This window comes from Erithacus rubecula, assembly GCF_903797595.1.
Source record: "Erithacus rubecula genome assembly, chromosome: 14".
In the NCBI taxonomy this organism is placed as follows: domain Eukaryota; kingdom Metazoa; phylum Chordata; class Aves; order Passeriformes; family Muscicapidae; genus Erithacus; species Erithacus rubecula.
The window spans coordinates 8,678,226-8,701,405 of NC_136666.1; the positions used below are offsets into that span (position 1 = coordinate 8,678,226).

Here is a 23,180-nt window from a genome sequence, read left to right on the forward strand (position 1 = left end):
GTTGTTCCATTAGCCTGTGCCTCGCCTTGGACAGTCTGTCACACAAGCCAGGCATCCAAAATATAGGTCAAAGAGCTTCTTGTTGTTATGCTCCACACCTACAAACTTCTCCTGCATAAATTGCAGTAGAATAGCTACACTATCTGAGGATTTTTAATAGCCTGAATTGCATTTTCCTCAAATCTGCATGCAATTTCAAAATCCCCTCACCTGATATTTGATGTCTACCTGGGGCTGACAGCCCCAAGCACACAGAAGAGGGCAGGAAGGATTGTCCTGTTGTCACTGTGCTGTCTCATATGGGAGCAAGGATTGCATTGATAAGTAATAAATGCCCAAAAGCTCTTCCTTCCCAACCCCTGGAAATCCATGGCAGCAGAGAGGTGAAGTACCCAGTCAAGGCACCCTGGATGAACTACTGAGAGACACCAGTGTGGATACTGATGAAAGCCAGGCAAAGAAAAAAAAAAACTTGGATTTTCTCAGGCTGCTGAAGGAAAACATGAGAGAATGAATTATAACAATGATTAAGCACCTGCTGGATGCATGAGAGATGTGATGTTTTTGTGAAAGCAGGTTTACCAGGGGTGTTACTTTCCTTGAACCAATGAAATTGAGTTTATCCTCAGTTCCACGATCTACTCTATAAAAGTGTGATTTGTATCTTTAATAAATTGGCATTTGCTTCTCTTCTGGATGAAGGAAGTATTGTTGTTACATCCTTTTCCCTGCTCCCCCGGCCCCACAGTAACACACCAGCACCTCCAGAGGGAAACAAAATAAACTGGAAGTATTTCCACTGGCTCTACAGGAGGTTGCAGTTAGGGTAATTTGGTTGTACTTTGATAAATATGGGTAATCTTTCCTCAAAACCTGCTCCTGGCAACATCTTTTCCTTTCTGGGATGCCATACACCCATTACCAATGTTCCTCCATCCATGCTTTTGAGTGAAGGAGACCAAAGAATGGGTGGAGAGAAAATAAGACTCAACAACTGAAACCTTTTATTTTAAGGGCTGGGAATTGGTCACGTTAAGCCTGGCTGTGTTCCTGCAAGTTGGAAATACTGTGAGCTGGAGTTTGGCACAGGTCTCTCTTCTCAGTGACTAAATATCTCATTAGTTTGGGACGTAGGATGTGAGGGGGATGGCTGTTGTCAAAATGAAGCATTATGAAAAAGGTAGATCTTGGGATGAGCTCTTAAAACTTCCATGTAACTACTTGGCATTTCTTCTCAACTCCCAAAAGGACTGGATTTAATGATACACTTATCCATTGTGTGCTTGACCTCATGTCTGGTCTCCCCAGGATGGCCCAAAAAATCAATGGCAAGACTTTAATCAGCTGTAATAAGTTCATGGAAGAGAATAATTTACCAAGGCCACTCTGTCGCAGGCATTTGCACCGTGGTTACAACTGATTTTTAAAGCCAATTATTAACTATGAATCAGGATTGGAGGGAAAATAATCTGTGCTTGGTCAACCTTGTGCTTTCTGAGATTTTAAGGCAGTAAGACCAGCAGCCCTCTCTGCCCCTTATCCTTCCATTGCAACATTTAATTTATGTTTCCCTCCTAAATTATCTGTGGTGATTTTTTTCTCTGCTTTTTATAAAGTAGAGCCAAAACACTATTGTTGGAGAATACAAAAAACAACTTAATCATTAGGACTCCAAGCAACTTCAACTCAGGCTCAGGAGCTAGAAAGTAACTTGGATGATTTGTGCACAGATTAGATGCAGCATTCATACACAGTCCTACACCTCTGTAGTAAACAATTTAAAACCAAAATCATAGAAACTCTCACAGTGTTACACAATTCTGGGAGTTATTATTTTTCATAAAAAGGTCTATATGGGCTCTGCTAAAAGCTAGTCCTGCAAGGAGTGGAAGGCAGACAACGAGTGGCACCTCAGTCTTGTTTTTTTTATTTTCTGTTTCACTGCTGTTGGGTCCATCAGAGAGATGCCATCACCATGACAGTGAGGAAAAAAACCCAAACCCTGTCTGAGGAACAGCATGCTCAGCTCTTTAGCTGTGTGCTTAGCAGAGAGAGAGCTTGGTAGCACCACCCTGTTAATTAAATCGTACTTTGTCTCTTTTTAACATTGTAATTACACCAATTATTAGTCAGATCCTGATGTTTTTCAAGGGGTTTCTGAGAGCTCAGCTCCTTGAGACTGACATTATGAGACATATAAGGTAGAGGAGATGGGTTTGCTCCAGGGTGGTCCCTGGCTGCAAAAGCATCTTTTCCTGTGGGTTTCTGGTGTACAGACAATGGACACCCAAGCAGAGAGGGAAATCAGATGTCTGGTACACAGATTGGGTCTGTTCATGGTTTTGCATCTTCTTGCTGTGGAAGGCAAACCTGGAACTGGCTTCTGCAAACCTTTGCCTGTAGGAACCTCTGGGACCTAGAGGCAGGCTCTGTCCTGTGTTGGTATCCTAAAAACTGTATTTTAGAGAGGCAATACTACTAATAAATTATGGTAATAATATGCCTTAGCTCTGCTGCTCCTGGGAGTATCTGGGAGGCAGCAAAGCATGCTCAGCCCATGGAAGGATTAGTGACAGTCTGAAAAGCAAAAGTCATACAGTGATCTCAGTCCTCCTAATGCTGTTACAGCAAGTGTGAAAAAAGGACTTGTGTGTGTTTCCACCCTACACAAGGACCCTGTGCTAAAATGAAAAAAAAGTACTGCTCAGGCAAGGGATTAGGCCACTGCCAATTTTCCTAGGCTGACAACACTGCTGATATAGAAAAAAACCCAAAGATTATTTCTCATACTCCTGCAGTTTCCCATAGTTTTGCTTTGGAGCTCTCTCTAGCAGAGCCAGCACAGGCAAGGCTCCTCCTTCCCCCACTGCTCCCATAGCAGCATCACTAAGCACTCTTCACTGAATGACAAACAGACTGTGAGAACACAGGGGCTGGACATTACAGCTTATTGGTAAGCTGAGTATTCCCAGATAGCTCAAAAACAGGAGCTGCACTGCCAGAGTCCAGCCCCTGACAGTGCTTAGAGACACAGCCTGCACCTCTGAGAGCTCCAGGTACCATCAGTGAGGTGGCCATGAGGGATGGTGGTGATTCCAGGCCAGCAGAGAGAGCTCTTGATATGCACTCATGGCTGAGGACATTGAGAAAGCACATCACAACCATTTCCATGGCAACTGCCTTTGATGGACTTCAGGGCAGTGGGAAACTAAAGAATAAGTTGACTTAGGGCAAAGAAGAAAAACTGTGATTACAAGTATTGTGTAAGTGCTGGGTGTGGGTGGGAGGTATCTGTGAGGGTGGAACTTAACCTGAGCCACTGCCCAGGTTATTCACCTCAGTCAGGGCCCAGCTTTTGCCTGCTGCCAAACAGGTGAGGATTTATTTTCATTGGTGGCTTCTGTTTCACTGTTTCTATCACTTTGGTAAAATAATAACTTAAAATCCATAAAAAAACCATCTGCATGGCAGGGGTTTCCCCTGGAAGCAATCTCAGCATGACCTTGAAGTCTTCTGTGAGAAATGGACTTTGGATTCAACAGGACAATTCTTCATAGGTGTGGGCTTTGGAGAGTAAAGTTCAGAGATGCACTGTCAGTGGGCTTGAAAAACCAAGCCCCAAATAAAGCATTTTTGTAAATCTGTGGCAAAATCTGGGTACTAGCAGTGCATATACAGGCAAAATGAGTGAGTCAGGTGCTGGGAGAGGATTGCATTAATTTATTTTCCTGTGAATGTCATATTCAAGAGAGAGAAGCAGTGCCACATGGCACAAACCAGCATGGATTAAACACAGCTCCTATTCTGTTCCTGAAAACAGCTCTGGGAGTGCTGGTAGTTTAAGGTTAATTGGAGAGGGCTTGTGAGGTCCCATCAGAGAGAGAGGAATGATTCAGTCACTCCTGCTGAGCAGAGTCAAATGCTTCCAGCCTTTGGGTTACACTCCAAAAGACAGGATGCTTGGCCAGGCTTGCTTGTTCTGGTGTGAGCATGAGGGAGCAAAGACAAACAGAGAAGCTTATTCCTCAAAGAAAGTGAGTTTCTCACATGCAGAAGTTTGCAAAACAGCTGTCCAGGACAGAGCAGAGCCCATACAAGTGTTTTTCTTGCTTTTTCTTCTCCAGTGATATCAACCTAAGCCCCAAAACCTTGAGCATGAATATGCTGAGCTGTGTGCTGCCGTGGGCCAAATCTGTGTGCCCTGGAGCTTGGAGTTACCCTTTGGTGTGAGGAGAGAGGTGCTTTTCTAACTAAGCATTTAGAAATGAGAAAGCAGGCCAGAGACATGGAACCTGGGTGAAAGTGGTCAGCTTTTCTCTTTTTCCTTCACTCAGAGTCAGGATTAATGCTCGAGAGATGGATTTCTTGTTCGGACTTGGCTGTTTATTAAATCTTATCTAACGTACAGAGAGCTCTTCAGCACTTCCAGCTATCAAGCCAAAAGCAAGAAAATGGGGGTGAATCTAGCTAGTTACAAGGTTTTTTGAAGCCTTACTGTCTAATTAAAAGCTAACATCTATATTATTTTTACTTTTGGCCCAATGACCAAACACCTGTGACCTGCACTGCAGTACTAACAATCCAATCCAAAAACTACTACCTGAAATCATGAAGAAGAAGGAACAAGAAAGAAGAGATGCCCAAAAATGTCTATCTTGTCCCATACCCATTACTATATTTTAATATCCCAAATTCAAAACCCTTCACCCTGTGATATTACACACTTCTATTCCAACTACACACCAGTGATTCCAACTGCATCACTCAAATTTGGAAGCCTTCTCCAAGGCCTCAAGTCAAAAGCAGTGCTCTTTTGGGGGTCACTGTCAGAAAGCACAGAAAGTTTGAAACTCCCAGGCTTCAGGGTTCCAACCCTGAGGACCCACAGAGCACCTTGCACACCTGGTTTTCATTCTGCCAGCACCTGCCTGTTGGAGGCTCTTTGTGTTGGGGCTCATTAGCACCCCTAAAAATCACAGCTACAGCCCTTCTCAGTGCTTCCCTCTGACTCAGAAGTCACCATTCCCCTTCCTGTTTGCTATTCTGGAGTTATTTATTTATATCAGGAGAGACAATGGCAGTGTTTCACAGGTGGTCACAGTGGAATGCTAAGCAGGCAGGACTGAGTCCCACAGGTACTGCAGGATGTGGAGTTGATTTGTCCAATCCTACGTGACTAATATTAAATATCACCATATGGAGCTGAAGTCTTCCCCAGGAGTTTATCACTAATTCATCTAAGGGTGACTTTTGTTGTCAGTGTTAAAGTAACACTGGGCTTTTCTTTCTTTTCTCTGTGTTGCTACACTGCTTTCCTCTTTTTTTTTTTTTTTTCCTGTTTCTGAGAACTACTCAATGCAAACAGAAATATTAATTAAACTGCTTAAAAAATAATCCCTGCAGAAAGGTTATTCTTGCACTTAGATGTGTGAATGGAAAGTGTGTAATTTGGTCACAGGGGGAAAAAATAGCTCACTTCCCACCTATCTCTTGTGAAATCAGTTGCTTAGCTGTGAACCATATTCTTAGCAGAGAAGCAGAATTTATTCTGTGTAAACAGTATCATCTATCAACTGATTTTTTTTTTTCCTGTTTGCACAAGTATTTTGTGAGTTTATATTTGCCAGCTGGACTATTTAGCTGGCAGTTTTAAGGGAATCAATTCAAGCCTTCAACACATGGTGAAAGTTGTTCACCTTGACTCTTCACTTCTTGTAAACAATTACCGGATTCTCAGAGTTGTGTACACACACTTCAGATCCCTGATCAAATGGCTGGCATGCCTGGCCAGTTATAATTAACCAAACCTCTTTCTTAGGGCAGGGCTCTCTGATGTGCATGGAAATAAATTCTATCCCCTACTCTTCCCAATGAGCTCTTCTCTTGCTCCTTTCTCAAACCAATCTGTTCTGGTGCTGTTTATTTCTAGAATCCCATTGTGCTGGGCACTGTGAAAACACAGAAGCACAACAGATCTTTGAATCCTTACACCCAAAACCTGTTCCTGATGCATCAAATTAACCTTTTGAATCAGGACCTGCCTCCTGCTTGGAATCTCAGAGCTGCTTCTGCTTTCTCTGTTGCTGTCACAGAGATACTTTTTCTGATGTTTTCTGATGCCCAGACCAGAATCCTGTTTTCTCTCTTGACCGTTCCACTGGGTTTTGTCCACTGTGAGAGATGCTCTCTCCAAACTCCTTTTCCGAGGATCAGAGGCAGCTCAGGGCTGGGAATTGCGGGCAGGAGGAGCAGCTCTGTTCTTGTGCTTGCTCCTCGGGATTGCTGCAAAACGTGCGAGGGATGAGGGGAAGATTGATGGAGCGGCGAGCACAGTTCAGGTTGCAGCCGCTCGCTCCCTGAGAGCCCATTAAAGGGAAGATTTAGATGCAGCAGGAGTTGTTGGGATGGCTGGAGAGTTAATTCCACATGGAGGACAATTAACAGCTCCTAGTGAGGCAGAATGGGATGCAAGGTGCGGGCTTGTCATCCTCTGTCCATGAGGGGAAATGGATTCAAAGGGGAATTAGAGCAGCCCAAAACTGATCCTCCTTTAGCTGTGTTCCTGGCACCTCGTGGACAAAGATCTTTTGCTGCAGCTCTCAGAAGACACATGAGGAAACACAGAGCCATCCCAGCCCAGGCATTGTCACACAGTGAAATAAGGAGGTGGTTACACTTACAGATATTCAATATAATCAGCTTCTAAGTGATGGTCTTTAAAGACCCATTCAATTATGTTTCACACATTTTCACTAAAGTATCAGCACTGCAGTGAGAGTAGAGATCACTTATCACCTTTCCTGTTCCTACCTGAATGTAAAATTACTTGGGTTTTTTTGTTTCCCAGTAGAATAATTCCGAAGCTGGTTTCTCAAGATTTGGGTTGAGGACCATTTGCAGTCACTTTCAAAAAGTTTCACCTGTACATTACACACATGATGCAATTTAAACTCAATTTTAACTTCATTTTTCTCTAAGAACAGCTTTAATTTCTTTTTTTATTTTCCCTTAACTATCAGAAATGTCATACAAAACTGGTAAAGAAACCCAAGGAGACTATTATTAGATAATAGTGCTACAGATTAGCAGTCATACAGAGTCTGCCTTACATTGTATGTTTTTAAATTCATTTTAAAGGCAGATTTTCACATTGAATTTCAGTCTTTTCAAGGCTACAAACTTACTACTGAAACTAAAATCCTCTTAATATTTCACATTGTAAGAAGTTGCTTGATTTTCTCATCTTTCAGGGGCACATCTAGTCCCTGCTGCCTCAAAACTGGGTTTCCCTTGGTTGTGGAGCAGAAGAAAGTTGGTAACCTCCACACAATTACACAAACTATAATACAGCAATCAGAGTAATTTATTTAAATAAGCCCGTACTGCAATTTCTTGATTTACTTGAGTTTATATTTGCAGTCCTTTCAAATCATTTGGGACAAAGAAGAAACTGCCTTAGATGCTCTCTTCTTTGAAAGGACTGAATTTATGATTAATGTTATTTCATAAACAAATTAATTGATTTATGTGTACATCTTCAAAAACTTTGTTGCATACTCAAAGAGTAAGAGTTATGATTTTAAGGATGAAAAGCTGTGTCCTTCATATGACTTTAAGAAATTAAATTCTGGTTAGGTACAGAAGAGAGTGATGAACTTAAAGATTCTTGTCTGAGACTGATAACATGAAAATGACTGAATTTCCATGGATTGATTAATTTCTTGCTTTTAGCCAGTGCTCAGTTGATATTTGACACCTGTGATAACCTATTTTCAGGTACATGATCCCACTTTTTGTACTAAGTAATATTTTGAACCCATCCAACTACACAGTAGCATCCAAACATCTACGTAGTCCTTGAGTTTTTCCTCTCATCTCTTAAATTCTCCAGCTCTTATTCCAAATGCCATTGTTTTGAAATGTTCATCTCTTTTCTATCTGAAGATACATGGTGGCTGGTCATGGATGGTACATTCGTGGGAGTATATCTCTATAAAAATTAATGTTACAGGATTTACATCTTGGCCTTGTTCTTTGCCTCATCTTCTAAGGTGCTTTATTATAAACAGCCATAATTATGATTAATACTAAAGCAGAAAAGGAATTTTAAAAAGTCTTGAAATTAATCTGTCAGCCAGAAGTTCGTTCAAATAGTACCCAAACAATGCTTGCCTTAAGATGTCCAAGAGTAGCTCAGCACAGAAGAGACATTGTCTTAATTAACTGACTTCTGGGTTATTTTTGAGCCCATTTTTTTCTCTCCTTCTGACTAGGGTTAATATTCAGCTGAAATGTTCTGTTGCTTAGGAACCATCTCGTAATGCTGAATTCATTAAGGCTTTTTCCAGCTTGCTCCCAGGAACCTTGTTAGATAGTGTTTCCTACTTTTATCCTAATTAACAGGTACCTAGGAAAAAAAACCTTATTTCAGTGGAGAGCGTTTCTGTTTATCTTTTGCCAGTCTTTTCTCTCCCACCTGTAAAGAAGCTCTAGTATTTCTGACCTCAAGCTCCTAATTATTTTTCAGCAAATTACAGTATCCTTTGAGCAATGCAAGTACAGTTCTCAGACTGGTCCTGGCATTGCTGACTCTCAAGAGGGCTGGGTGGGCTCTTCCCCTGGGCTTGGGTGAGCTCAGCAGCTGATTCCAGCTGCTGTTTCAGTCCAGGCAATGTCAGTGATATTTTTATTTAAATGGGACAGCAGGCTGGGGCTAGTGACATCAGCTTGGCCAGAAAGGTGAGTGGTGCATGCAGAGAGCCAGAGGGCTGCAGGAGCCCAGCAGCTGTCCATCACTCACACCCAGGGCACAGGAGCCACAGCTGAAAGCTGCACAAATGGTTCTGTCATCTCCTGCCAGAAGTTACCCATTAGGGCCTCATCTCCTGCCACATCTTTTATAGTTTCACACTGCAGGGTGCTTAGCTCGTGGCTCTGGTTTTCCTCTGCTCATGGGTGCCCAAAAGCCAAAGGGGAGCACAGCCAAGTGTTTTTGTTAAGAAATTGGATATTCTTGGACCAATTTGGGTTCTCAGTTACATCTCAGTTACACCAAATAGGACAAGCTCTACCTGAATATCTTAGAATGAGAGCCCTGGAGTCTTTCTGATGAAGAGAAGACTCTGCTTTCAATAAGTTTATTTAAAAAACTTTTTTTTTTTTCCACCTGTGCTGCCCCTCCAGCCTTATTTGCCCCAGTCATACTCCAGGACTCAATGTCTGGGAAAGAATAAGTTGTGAATCTTCTTAGGTTTTTTTTCCCACCAGTCCTTTTATGTAATCTTAGAAAGCAAGAACCTTTTCAGATTCAAAGAGAGGTGTGGAGGAGAGTATGGATAACCTAAAATATATGTGTTGATTGCTGCTGTGCCTCCCACTCCCATTCTGCATGCAGAGCCTGGAAATGCCAAGGCAAAGGTGTTTCCATGGTGTTTACAGTTTAGACCTCTGCAGTCAATATCCTGCCCTGATAATAGCAAAGAGCTAATCACATGTTAACATGTGATTTTCAGCCAAGATCTGCAAATTCAAAAGTGCTGAGAATATTAGCCATGGATAGGAATAAAGAACTGGATTTCTGGATGCTTGTGCAAGCTTCCCATGCCCACAAGACAACAATTTCTCCATCCTGATTATAAAGAGACTTCCTTTCTCCATGTTGAGTTCTCAGGCAGAACTGCTGATGCCACAAACATTTTATTTATTGCCAGCCCTGATTAGATTTACCAATATTTAGCAGCCAGACACAGAATTAAGTGATTTTAAGTGATCACATCCTATTAAACATTTGTCTTTGACATGGCCTGTTAATTGCCTTGCTCTGCTTTAAGAAGCCAATTCAGATTCCTTTAAAGTTCTGTTAAATAAGGAAGACAATGTGCTGCCTGTTTTGTAAAAGCTGACAGCAGTGTTCAGGTAAAATAAAGACAAATTCAAGGATGTTATTTATTTCCCACACTAAACTGGAGTTAATTTTGGATAATGATTCACCTTAGTTATTTTAATAGCAAGTTGAAAAAAACGAAGAAAAGTGAAATGGCATCAGGATTTTTTTTTTCTGAATGAAAGGGGTTTATTTTTGCTTTGTTTCAATATAGTTTGGTGGGTTTAATCCAGACATTTCATTAATGTAGGTCAATTCAATCAGTTTTCACACAAGAAAGTAAACATTCTGGAAGGGGAAAAAGAAGGCACAGTAATTTTTTTATATATACCAACAAAAAGTCAAAAGCTGAAAGAAACTTAGTTTTTAGTTCACTAAAAATCATTCTATTGAATGACCACAATTTGCAAGTTTTCATTTTGTTTGCTGAGGGTGTTTTTTAAAATACGTGCTTTGGATTACCCTGAAATCAATCTCTTTTCTGATCTTCCAGAACTGCAAGCAAATCAACAAAAAAAAAATTCCTTATTCATGCACCTCTGCTCATGAGGGAGTCTGTCTCTGAAAGCATTCCAGCACACAGATGTTAGAACTTCAGATTGCTCTGATAGGATTCAGGGAGATGTCCAGACAGTGAGATCTTCACTGATACTTTCTGACACTCACTATCAATAACATTTCTCACCAGATATCCTCTTCATCATATCTGTGCTCAGAGTTATGATTATCAAAATCACACACACACAAAGAAAAAAAAAAAAAAACTTACAGGTGAGATCTGTCTAATATTTATCTTCATGCCTCTTTTCATGTCCTCAAAACAAGATCTGCAGATGAGAGGGACAGGAAAGAGGGAAATGGCAGCCCTATGAATTTGTATTGGCTCAAAGACCACTGAAACCCCCAGTTTTACAAAGGTCAGTGAGTCCAATAATGGGTGACTGTTCTAGCTTTGCTTGGACTGCAGGAGACAGCTCAGATCTGTCAGGCTCTGAAGACAAGCTCAGTCTCAGTGCAAGCAGAAGGTAAAACATGTCCTTGTGCTGCTTTTCTCATCTAAGGGAAATGAGAATATGGAAAAGAGTGTGACAGGAAAGATGGACAGAAAGAAGGAGAGCAGATCTGCTCCTTGGCGTGGAAGGAGAGGATTGAGCACGTCTGACTGAGCCAGCCCCATGGACAGAGGCTTGGAAACACTGGCATGGAGCTGCTGCCACGTGAGACTCATGCTAAAAGTCAGCACTAAGTGAAGTGTGGCTGATGTGTGTGGTTCATGTGGAAAGGCACTGCTTAGGTGAAGTGGAAGATCAACCTAAGGGATTAATTGCCATTTTTTCCCCGTGCCCTCCCTGACCCTCCAGCTTGCTGAAGGTATTTCTGGCTGAGCAGCACTGTGAGTCTCATGAGAAATGCTGCTCCTCTGAGCTGGCCAGTGCTCTGCAGAGCAGCTGAGCACTGGCTGAGCATTTGTACAGGAAAGAAAGCTGGAAGAAGCTTCTTTTGTGGCTTAAATGTTCTAAGAGGCCCTCATAGATGCAGATTTGAGTCCAATTTCTGTTGCAGACTCACTAAAGAGGTGTGAGTTAGTTGCTTGCCTCAGCTGCCTATCTAACACTGGAAGAATACCACTTCCCATTACTGCTTTCCTGTCCTATTCAGATCATGTTCCTTCCTGTGGAGGAAATCTATCTCAGTTGGCAGTGGCACAATGCCAAAACCAAGGACTCCAGTCACAAGCAATGCCTCTGCCTGTTTGTATTACTGCATTCCAGTTTTTAAACCTCTGCCTCTTTTACAACATCACCCTTGCCAGCATGAGGGGCTCACAGTGCCTGGGGCTGAGCTAACAGATGATACAGTTTGGATCCCATCTCCTTTGTCCTTTTAGGATTCCCACCTGATTTTCAAGGCTTCTGCACTGCTCCAGCTGAGGGACTGTGGAATGATTTGTGCCTGTCCCTCTGTCCATGGCACTGGGGGATCTGCTGACCCAGATCAAATGTGAGCTGCAGAGCTCTTGCACTTTCCAGGCAGTGGCAGGAGGTCCAAGGTCCCCCAGAGGAGGTGCCCTGTTTGGATGGGCTCCTCTCCAGGGTTCAATTTTCCCCCTGTACAATAATCCTCAGATTTTCACTTTTTAAAGTAAGTCCAGTGAGGAGAAAGAAACAGCTTGAACAGAGACTACAGAGCCAGAAGTGGGTGTAGGGGACAGAATAAAGTCACCTCTCTGTAATTCTGAGCTTCTCAGTTTCTCATGACATTGCATAGGGCACGCTAATCCATGGCAACAGTGAATTTTCTTATCAATCCTGCTGCTCACTTTTCCACTCCCCCTCCAGCTCAGGCAATCAAAAAATCAGATCACTGAAATTGCATTGTGGGAGCAAACACATCAGTAAAGGGAATGTTTGGACTCAGGGTTTTAGTACCATAATATGAATACCTATAAATGGGGTGAGCAATGTTTAATTATTGGTTGATTCATTTTTGTTCTTCCATTGGAGAGTATTTAAGGGTACACACACCCACAGGTCCTGGGTCTGTCACACACACTGCATTTCCATCAGCAGTTCCCAGCCAGTCCTCTTGCCCAGCACTCTGCTCTCAGGCCCATACAATAAGTCCTTCTGATTAGATATTCCCCAGGCCTTTCATTTACACCTTGTGCTATAGATCTGCTGGACATTAGTGTGTGTATGCATAGACAAATATATTTGATTTATGGAAACTCTAATGACCTGAAATGGGGTAATCTCACCTGTCCCCAGAGTGTTAATCTCCATTTCCCACAGTCACTAACTCTTAAGTCTGACTAAAGGCTACAGGGTCTGGCTGGAGAGCTGTATCAGCCTTCTCCTGCTCTGAGATAACAGGAGGGGAGCCCAGAAAACAAGAACGATGCTGACAACCAAAGAATCCTGTATAAATTACACAGCTGTCGTCTAGATTTCATGGGACCTAATCCTATTTGTGTTTTGCTCTGTGTTTCTCACAGTAGTAAGGCTCCTGCCATTATTACACCTGCAACTTTCTCTTTCTTAAGCTTCTCTTTTAGCATTCAAACCCAAGGTCATGCTGCAGAGCTCCAGGCTGACCAGGCAGTGGCTTGAGATTTTAAATGCAACAGGTCTCATGCTTTTATGTACATGAGTGCACTGGAATTATTATTTGGATGGATTTGCAAGCAGTACAATATCATGGCTGAGTGTTCCAATAGGAGTGAAAGAAAACCTTTTCCAAAATATTTTGGTTCATGATAAAAAGAACAATTAAATGTTTAAACTTGTTGTCCTGGTTCATGGTTACAGCAGCCAGAGAAATCTTGTCCTTTCCCACAGAATGGAATTTCTATTTTGTGTCCAGCCTGGGGATTTTTCCCATTCTCAGGGTGCTGGGTGGACCAGAGCAGCATTCCTGGCACAGTGCAGCCCCGTGTCAGGTTCTGAGATGAACACAGGCTCATTAGAGCACAAATCAGGACACCCGTGGTCCATTCCCAGACACAGCCCTGGCTTCATTAAATCCCCTCTGCACCTCAGTGACACCAGATGGACACTGCCTTAGTGAAAGCTTGTCTTGGGGTAATAACAGTCCTGACATATTTATGGAATAACGTGTGAAACATGTTTTTAATTAGCAGCCAAAGGTGCTCTTTAAGCTCGTCAGTGCGTGCGTATTTTTATGTAAGTGAAATAGAGGGGCAGTAAAAAGGAATCTCATTGATCCCAGGAATAATTTGTCATCGTGAATAAGAGAACCTGAGAGTCCTTGTGTTAGAACTGTTGATTGTAAAATAAACAGCACTTTTTATTGAGTAGCCATGCCTGTTCCCCAGAGTCTGCAGATCCATTACTTACCCTGCTCCAGTCTCACCATGAAGCCACTCAGTCAGCAGTGTGAATCTTCCTTCTCCTCAGGTCATCACAGAGCACTTCAGCTCTGGGTTTTTTTCTTCTTTTTCTTTTGCATTGTTTATAAACCTGCCAAGGTCTGAAGAAGGAACTTGTGTTTGTCCCAGAGGTCACATATTATACAACTCATTTGCTGGTTCAGTTACAGACACCACAAGCTGTCTTGCCTTCAGTTTGCAAGCTGGAACCACTTTCTATTTGTAATTGAACCAGCTCTTCCCCATGTGTGTGGTGAACCTGTTGGACCCTGCATCTTTGTCTGATCCTGTTCAAGCTGGACTAAAAACTATTCATGATATCTGGAAAGGAGGTTTGGGTTGTAAGGGGTTGGCCAGATCCCAGGATCCCATTTTATTCTGGGATTTCAGCACTTAGCAAAGGTTTCAGTGAGATGTTCGGTAGGAAAAGAGGGAGCTACAGAATGTGAGTATCTTTGCTTTTCACAAGAACTGATGAAGGCAAGGTGAGATCATGAACTGTGCTGAGTTCCCAAGGAGCTGGGTTTTGTTAAAAAAACAGAGAGAGAGAAGAAAATTCCCCATGGAGCTTCTGCATCAGAGCAGGGCACACAGCCATTGAAGCATTTAGTCCTGGTTAGTGTCTTCAGCCTGGTGCACAGCAATGCACGTGGGGATTTTTGTCATGAAACACCAGAATGAGTTGCTGATGGATACAGGATGAAAGACCCAGAGTGGATAAGGAGCTTAACACAAGCCTGGGAAGGGTTTCTGGCCTTTGTGCTACCTCAGGGACAAGTGCTAAACCTAAGGAGAACTCTGAAAGAAAAGAGAAAAGAGGGAAGGTGGTGTACAAGAGCTTCAAAGTGCAAGAAAATATGAGACTGGCCCTTTCTCAAGAGCTTAGAAGCAAAATTGACTTCCTGGAGAGAGAACATAAGAAATCTGGCAACCTAAATATATTTAAAGGGCTTACAGCTCTCCAGGGAAAATTTTGAGGCTATTGAAGTGGAAAAACCCATTTGCTAAAATTAAACAGGCTTTTTTTTTTTTTTTTTTTTCCCCGAAAAAGAAAAAAATAAAAAACTGACAAAGCAGACAAATGTTTGGCAGGAGACCCAGAAAAGAAAAAAAAAAAAAAACAAACATCCAAACATCACAACCTGGCAATAGCAAAAACATGATGTGGGAAATCTGGGGTAGGGAGAGGTCCAGCCTGCTTCCCCTTTGTCTTCCACAAAATCTGCAAGGGGGAAAGTGAGATATTAGTCCTTGTAGAGTTTCCTAAAGAGCCAACTTTGCAAAAATAAAGCTCAAAACAATTTAAAAAAAGTTCTTAAAAAGCCAGAAGAGAGGCTTTCCAAGCAGAAATTTGAAAATGTAAGGCCAGTGAGAACTGTTGCAGAGCTAATGTAGGACAAGCCCTAATAGCTGGTGTGTGATAGGGAATGGTGATTGCTGCTCCACCTTGGGCTCCAGCCTAATGCTGAGGACAGGCATGGTCACAGTGAGTGGCTCATGTGATGGAATGGCAGGTGCTGAATGGTTTTGCCTAATTTGATTGCACATTTTGAAGAAATTGGCTGTGAAAATGTTAGTGTGAAACAGTGCCTGGCCCAGGCCTCTATCCCTCCGTGCCTGGAGCAAGGCACACGCTGCTGAGATGGATTTATTCACCTTGGGTTCTCAGCACCTGCACCCCTGCAGCCCATGGGAAGCTGGAGAGCACAAATGGGACACCTCAGCTCTTGCTGTGGCAGCAAATTGTTGACCTGGAATTGGAGGTTTGCCCCAGGAAGAAGTGGGATCAGGGAGAGAGCAAAGTTGCTGTTGAAAGCCCATAAATCATTTTGGTGAAGTGGATGGCAGGCCATGGAGAACATCTCTGTGCTTACAGCAAGGTAAAGGTGAAAACCCTCCACTCACAGCAGCGCTGCTGAATCCAAAGGAATAATGGGGCTTAGGGGAGAGGTGTCCTTGTGTTTCCATGGCCAGCTGGGTGTGAAGGGCCCCAGCAGAAGGTCAGCATTAACCTGCCTTGTTAATGCTGAGAGCCAAGATGTCAAGCTGATCAGCTCTTCCCTCCCTCAAGTATGTGAGATGGATGTAGATCCTCACAGAGTGTATTCCCCTAAGATCAATGACCTGGTTAAGGCTAATTACCACATGCTCTCACTCTAAATTAAAAGGACCTTAGTAACTGAAAGCCCTGTATGATTAAGTGGCTCCAAATATTAACTGTGATAAGAGTGGTATGGAGTTTCAAGGTTTCCTCAGTTCTGTGAATTTCTCACTCTCTGAGCCCACCACAGGGACCTTGGAGCTCTGCTTCTAAAGGTCTGCACATAGAACTCGGGGTCATTTATCAGTTGGGAGTGGACAAACCAAAGAATGTTTTTGAGCACCAGCTTTGTCTGAGCAGCCAAGGTTTGATCCGTGGGGAACTGGCTGGGATAGTGAGCCTGGTGCTCTTCCATCAGCATCCACCCTGCTCCTATTGCCCTTGCTGTCACTCTGGTGCTGAGCCCAGGGCAGCTTTAGGAGAATTTTCTCCCTGACTTCATGTGAGTGCTGAAGGTGCTGGTGGCTCCTGAGCAAGAATGCAGCACTGGTGAGACACCCCACTGAAAACTTCTGCTGATACAGGAGGTCTTCTGCAGAGGCAGCAGTTTTACCCTCTTCTGCAAGGGGAAAAAAGGAAGAAATCTTGGAGAAGCAAGGCTGAGAGCTAATGGAAATGATTGCCGTATATTCCCTACAAGAGAGGAGACAGCCTAAGAGCAATTGTCCAGTCTAGAGCAAATCTCCAGCTGGAGCAGAATAATCCCTCTGTCCATGGCTAGTAGTGGCTGCTAAGAAATGAGTATAAGAAAGAGAAAAAAACAGAGGAAGAAAATTCCCTGTCAACACCTCTCCTCATTTTTCAGTAATCTGCAGCTTAAAGAGTCCCAAATTGGAGCTTGGATCCACTTCACTGTGTTTAATAAGCCCTTGATGTACTTTTCTTCCATGAATTTGTCTAATTGCTTTTTGAACCCATTTATACTTTGGGCAATGAGCTCTACAGTTTGATTATGCTTTGTGTATGAAAAAGGGCTTTCTTTTCTCTGCTTAAATCTGTGGCCTGATCGGTTTATTCGGTGCCTCTTGTTTCTGCCTCAGAAGAAACAGTGAAAAATTGTTTGTAGTCCCTTCTGTGCTATTTATGATTTTATATAACCACATATACACCCTTCACTCATCAAACTGATGAGCCCCAGCCTTTTGGTTTCTGTGCCCAGGATGTGCTCCAAACCCACCTGGTTGTACCTCCAGCCATCTCAGTGCCACTTGTATTTCTGCAGAATTTTTTGTCTGAGATATCACAGCCAGAATAATCAAGATGTGAGTAATTCTAACAGTATCTTTTTATTCTTATTCTAGATATTTCCTAACTGTTACTAGTATACTCTTGGCCTCTGCTGAGTGCTGAACTGAGTTTTTCAGAGAAATTCCTAGTGATTCCAAGATAACTCCTGAGAGACTCCAGCTAATTTGGAACCATTTCTATGTATTTACAATTAAAATTGATTTTCCTCATGTGCAACACTTTATGTTTATCTGGTCTGGAAGGGTTGTTTCCAATCACTTTGGGAAAAAATATTCTGAAAGTTGTTCTACCTGCATTTCAAATAGAGAATTGTTCAGATTCATCCCTCATAAACTACTGACCTCCTCCCTGGTGAACTCTGATAAAAGAATTTATTAGGTTTTTCCACTTCATCTTTTTCTTTCTTGAGGACCCATTACACACTAATCATGAACTGCCAGTATAAAATATCTGACAAATTTCTTCTTTCTGATGTGCTTGAATTGTGACTTCAATTGTCTCTCAGGAGCTGTTTCTGAAAACCTTTTTGCCCTGCCTTATGACAGATTAACATTGAACTTGGCCAAGCTCTTTTCTGTTTTCCTCTTTTTGGCCCAATTTGTGCTCTTCAGTGGATATCTTCTACTTTAAGTATCTTTTTCATAATTTTCTTCTTTTTTTAAATCCATGGCTGAACCAAACATAACCCTTTTCCCTGTATTCCCTCTTTCTGCAATTTTTGATGCTATAAATTCTAGTGAGCAGCTAATGTGATCTTTTCAACAATTTTCATGCCACAGGAAAAGTTTTTTACCCTCTTAGCTGTTGATTTTCTGCTTCATTTTTTATGAGGCTGGCTTTCCTCAAGATAAATTCTAACACTAGTGAAGTGAAGGGTTTGTTTATTTGTTTCTGAATCCTACAAGGCTGTTGAATTGAATTAAATTGTGCCTGTTATTACAGATGGATTCTTGCATAGCAATGTCTCAAACTTGGTCCTGGTCAGAGCTCGATGAGGAGTTGTCTTTTCCTCCTACAGGAGCTCAGAGCTGTGCATCCAGACTTTCCATATTCATCAAGCTCAATACACAGACATGTATTAATAGGGACTGCAGAATTATGCCTGGCTGGGACATGGATTCCATTCAGGCTCAAACAGCTCATGATAAATAACTGAGTTAGCATACAAACAGTCTGAGGTATTTGGAATTTTTTTTGCTTGTTTTGTTTTGGGTTTTTAAAAATTTGTATATGTGTGGTTTTTTGTTTTGCTTTGTGGGGGTGTTTTTGTTACTTTTGTTTATTTGTGTATTAATAATTCACAAGTCTAGGCTTCCAGAAGTAGATTCATATATTGCATCTCTCTGTGCTGTGTTCCTGCCACTGTTCACATGGAAAAGGAACAGATTTTCAGTGTAATAATGCCCATCTTTATCCACAAAGATGTAGCTGCTCTTCTTCAGATGCTCAGAAAAATCACTGACCACTTCTGAAAATCTGTAATTACATTGTCCTTTCTGCTTTTCTCAAGAATTTCCCTGAATTCTGCCACTTTATAAATAGTATTTGAAAAAATCCCAAAATGTACAAGGCTTGTGTCATCTGTACCAGCATTTCCTGAAAGCTGGCTCTACTATCTGATGCAATAAATATTGCTTAGAACATCCAAGACTATAAATCAGTAGGAGAATAACCTGAACCCAGTAGCAAATTATCACAGGCAAACTTATGAATCTGTAGAGACTTGCAAACTTTACTTGAACCCAAACTCAAATGTTTAATATGTGGGACCTGTAGATGGGATCAGCTGGACTGCAGACCCTTTCTCTGTAGCCCTTTAATAAATCTGTGCCTTTATTTTTAGTAGCAGCTTTAACTGCCAAGTTATCTGTCATGTCTGCCCTGTCTGGTCTTCTTCACTGTCATATCAGAGTGCTCATATTAAATAATATACTGGCACCATGTTTTTGTAAGAGGATTTTGATAAGCAATAAGGGGAGAGTCTGATAGCACTGCTATGAAACTCCTGTGAGGAGAGCTGAATCCTCCCATTCTGTTCCCCACTCAGCTCTGCCAGTGCCTTTCCCAAAACAGCTTTGCTGGCTGTCCCAGCCCTACATTTTGGAAGCTTTCAGCAAAACCCACTTCCCTCTGTGTTGCAGCTGCTTTTCAGAGGATGAGTCCTCACACAGTGACCCACAGCACTGCCCACCTTTGTATTCTACATCTCCTCTGTGCCTGGAGTGCCAGGCAAGGGAATAGTGAGATATTCCTTGCTCTTGATGAACAGAGACAGGATCCAGGTGGCTGAGCTCATTTCCACTGTAGCCTTGAGCAGGTTTGAAGCTCCATCTCTGGTGCTGAGAGTCTTAACATCTCATCTGCTGCCCTTTGCTACCTGCTTCAAGGTCAGACCTACTAAAGCAGGGATCTGCATTCATTGTCATGGAAAAGAGGAGTTTTCAAGGTAACTGTCAGGAAATGGGAAGGCTGGAAGCACAGGGCAAGTAAATCAGGCTACTTTCACCTCCCCACTCAGTTTCTCTGTATTGCCCATGTGCTGGAGGAGGATTCCTGGGCTGTGCTTCCCCCATCCCTGGGCTCTGAAAGGCCAGGGGGAGTGGTGTACAGAAGCACACAAAAACGTAATTGCTTTCAATTTTCTCTTTTGTAGTGAAATTTTATGACCAGGATGCAGGGTGTTCTGCAAGACAAGTTGGCAGAGGTTTTGGGCCAAACATAATTTGGGATTGCTGCCCCAGAAATTCTGGAACTAGATAGAGACATAAAAATGCTCTGGATGCAGGTTGAGAACTAAGTACAATGTTTGTTATTCTGTCTGTCTTAGTCTGGCAACAGACTGGAATAATAAGAGGTGGGGAAGCATTGTTTCTGCTGTGGATATAGCATGATTACTTTTTCTTGGAATGTGTCTCTTTAGAGGAGATATATAAAACTGTCCAAGGCAATCTGCACATTCCCAGAAAAGGCCTGCAAAATTACAGGCTGCAATCTCAAAGGTGGCATGGCAGAAATGCTCCAGCACTGACTTATAATTTCCCACCAGCTGAATTCTGATGGTGGGGAGTGAGTAGGACAGGAGTGATGCAGTGCCTTGGAGGAGAGAGCTGTTATTTATGCACAAATACATTAATAATCAACATTGATGAGAAATGAAAGAGAAAATTCACATGGCAATTTAATAGGATTTGGGGAACTTCTGATATACTTATTAAGTTTTGCATGAATCCAAAAAGGGACTCCAACAAATTCCTTTTCCTCATTTTTAATGGAAGTTAAACAGATTTTATAAAATATTAGGGCAAATTTATTAAATATTATGTAGATTTTTAAAAGCCTACTGGAAATTCAATAACAGTTATTTTTTAGTTAGCAAATCTTTCCTTGTGCTTGTTAGAGATCTTGGTAGATTAAACAAAGAGCCAGGTCTAGCAAATGTCGAAATTTAATATTTAGAGTCAGTCTGAATAAACCATGGGTGGATTTTGCAATGACGTGTTCAAGATTTAACAAATATTGTCTCATCTCAAGAAAATAAATGTTAAATAAGGATGAAGCTAATAAGGTTCAGCAAGACAAGAGCTCCATTTACAACTCTTTTATGTATTTAATAAATACATTTATTAAATGAAGTACAGTGCTCACTGGAGATTGTATCAATGTAAGAAATTCATCTCTGGTATGACTTAATCAAACTAATTCTCCATTTATTAAATGTTCTTGAGATTTAAAGAGTCCACATCAAGCCTAATGTACATCTGGAAGGCTCTGTAAAGCTTTATAAGGAATGGCAGCAGTGGCAGCCTTGGGGTTGGGAAGAATCTTCTTCCTTTATTCTTGTGCTTCACCCCAGAAAAGGGACATCTGAAGGAAGGAGTAGGAAGTCATTTTGAAATGAAAGTGTTTCTAATATTAAATTTGTGTGGGAGAGAAGCTTCTGGACGTGGTCATGGGAGACAGAGGAGCTCATACCCAGAAATAAGAGGACAATGAGTTAACTGGGGTTGTGGTAGCTGTGAGATTATGGATTTGACACACTGGGACAGAAACCAAGAATCTGGAACACTGAATATTCAGCATTTTTAACATTAAGGAAAATACATATCTTGCAGATTGCAGTGGACTGACCCTTTAGCCACAGTCCAGGTGGAATAGCAGAGCAAGCATCTGTTACTCATTTCTCTTTCTGTTCTCTACCTGTGATTTCTGTTGCTGGCCAGCTCAGCTCTTGGCTGCCTTGCTGAGACAAACAGAGAGGTGCTGAGCTGATCTGCTCATTTCATGTGTGGGTATCTGTCCCCTGGAAGCTGGAACAAGGCTGTGGGGTCATCCTGGGATCCCTGGAGAGCTCCTAGATGGTCTCAGGCTCAGCAGGTGCTGCTCTGGACAATGGTGTGCTAAGAACCTGAAGGACATGCATAAATTTGAGCCCACTGATGACCCCAAGTGTGGTTTGGTGATTCTAAATTCCCACTGTCCAAAGTCACCATGCTCTTCCCAGTGACAACACAGCAGCATGCTCCCTGTTTCCAGAGCATTATCACTTCCATGAACTCCTGCTGCACATGATGCCCTCAAGGATTGGCCATTGCTGTGAACACAGCAAAATTCAGGACGTGATTTGATAGGTCTGGGAAAAATGTATTTGACTTGTTTTCACATCTAGCAAAAGTTCTTGAGAGAAAAATTCTTAGTGAGGCCATTTGCAAAGTCAAAATCTTGACTTTGGCTAGGCTTAGTTCAAAAGATGGTGTAAATTAAATGTGGATCTTTGCTACCTGCAGCATATTTTTAGAGTCTCCCAGCATCTCTCATAGAGGGGAACAAAGCAAGGGGCCCTGAACAAGGCAGGGGAGGCCAGCAGAGTGCACATTTAATACAAACAGCACTATTTACTGCTGTCTGCTGCTGTTCCAGAGCTGATTTCCCAACAGCAGAGAAAACATCTCTCAGAAGAGATAATAATCATAATTGAAATCAGAAAACCCTCAAGTATCTTTGTGTGTGCAGTAATAGCACAACATCTCGAATCACAGTGGGATTAATAACAGGGAGCACTGTTCTGACACTTGTGGTGTGTTTTGTTTGGGACAGGGGGATAAACTGTGCTGCACAATCCCCAGGGATGACTCTGGAAGGATTTCTCCTCCTGACCCTCACTGGAAGTGGGGTGGCATCTGTTTGCCACTCGGTGGCAGAATGACCAGAGCTCAAAGATGAACCTGGCATGATGGAACTGAAGCTGTTTAACATTCTGGACTCCACACAGGAAGAAAAGAGAAGCACAGGAAATCTAAGCTGATGTTCAGCTCACACCAAATTTTGCAGGATCAATTATAAAATGCAAATATTCTGGACACTCAGTTAACAAAGCAAATCTAGTCATTACCTGCCTCTGTTCTTTTATCAAACATCCATTTAAAAAGAAAATTCTCTTGTAATTTTTTTCCCTCCCAAGGTCTGTGATGTTAATGCAAGTTGTCCATCAGAATCCTCACTATCACCACGCCAGAGGAAGCAGTCTCCTGCTAAATGCTTCTTGTGTCACATCAGATAATGATGATAACTCTGCTGGGCATCTCCTTGTGCTGAGCAGCTTTTTACAGCAGGAAGGTTTATGGCAGGTGAGAACTCCTCATTTTACAGCAGGAACACAGAGAAAACCACACTTTTTGCCAGAACAACTCCCACATGTTGGCAGGAAGCCACCGACCAGATTAACCTATATGAGCAAGCAAGACGTGCTAAAAAAAACCAACCATTGTCTGAGCTGGTCACTTTTATTTCTAAACCAACCTTGATCTGAATTTGAATCAGCTCTGACTACAGCATCACCTGCTGCTGATCACTTCTCTCCTGGCCAGGGTCCAAGGGCAGCTCTGACCCATCTATTTCAGAGCCTAAGATAGTGAAAAAAACCCCACCCTAGGTTATCAAGATGTCAATAAAATATTGAAAAATAGGCAAAAAGACCTGAACACTAAAAATAAAAGAAAAAAGAAAAAAAAAACCCAGTATACAGCTGGAGAAAACCTCTCCTCCCCAGCCTAGACAGCAGG

General features: G+C 42.2%; 1 long non-coding RNA gene across 1 annotated transcript in view; it reads left to right on the forward strand.

Annotated features, from left to right (window-relative positions):
* Nucleotides 1-22,698, forward strand: part of LOC306808068 — a 68,478-nt gene extending 45,780 nt beyond the window's left edge. The window contains exon 3 of the long non-coding RNA XR_013775894.1: nt 22,580-22,698. This is a non-coding gene — a long non-coding RNA (uncharacterized lncRNA). The remainder of the gene's footprint in view (nt 1-22,579) is intronic.
* Nucleotides 22,699-23,180: the final 482 nt, after the last annotated feature.